Source organism: Etheostoma spectabile, chromosome 15 (assembly GCF_008692095.1).
Source record: "Etheostoma spectabile isolate EspeVRDwgs_2016 chromosome 15, UIUC_Espe_1.0, whole genome shotgun sequence".
Classification (NCBI taxonomy): Eukaryota; Metazoa; Chordata; class Actinopteri; order Perciformes; family Percidae; genus Etheostoma; species Etheostoma spectabile.
The window spans coordinates 10256349-10257198 of record NC_045747.1 but is presented as its reverse complement, the minus strand read 5'-3'; positions in this window follow the sequence as shown (position 1 = coordinate 10257198).

The window sequence follows — 850 nt, the reverse complement described above, 5'->3', positions numbered from 1 at the left end:
CACACACACACACACACACACACACAAACACACACGCACACAAAATGATGTTTTGCTTTGGCTCTCTGATGGTAGTTGTCAAACATTGTCTGAGATTGTAGCACGGTGCCACCATATTCTCGCAAACATCATAGTACATTACATTTGCCATTAGACATTTATAGTATTGCTATACACTATTTGACGATGTAGTTCTTGTAGTTTTATTAATTTAAAGGTCCTGTGGCATGAAACTTTCACTTTATGACGTTTTTAACATTAATATGCGTTCGCCCAGTCTGTCTATGGTCCCCAAGAGGCTAGAAATGGTGATAGGTGTAAACCGAGCCCTGGGTATCCTGAGAAAATAAAAGCTCAAATGGGCCGATCTGGAATCTTGCCCCTTATGAGGTCATAAGTGGCGACTGGCTCTATTGGCTCTAGTTCTACATCAAGGCTAAGTTTTGGGAAAGAGACTTAAGATACAGTATTAGTGGACCAATAAGGTCTATTTAAAAGCATCCAAAAAGCCATGTCATGAGACCTTTAAGAAATGTATTTATATAATTAAATTCTTGATTGAAGAAGTAATTGTATAACGTTACTCAAGTAGTCTTTAAGACCTGTGCATGCATATCTTTCAATAGATGAAACATGTATAAGTTGGACTTTATGTGGTGTATTTTGCACAACCTGATGTTGATAAATAAAGGAAGATAAACAGTACAGCATGTTGTTATTCTGTTAAATGCACACTAGAGAGCAGCACTGGATTACTATTAAGGCACTGAGGGCACTCTTACTGATTTGAAAACTTAAAAAAGACACACACACACACACACATATACACACACACACACACATATATACA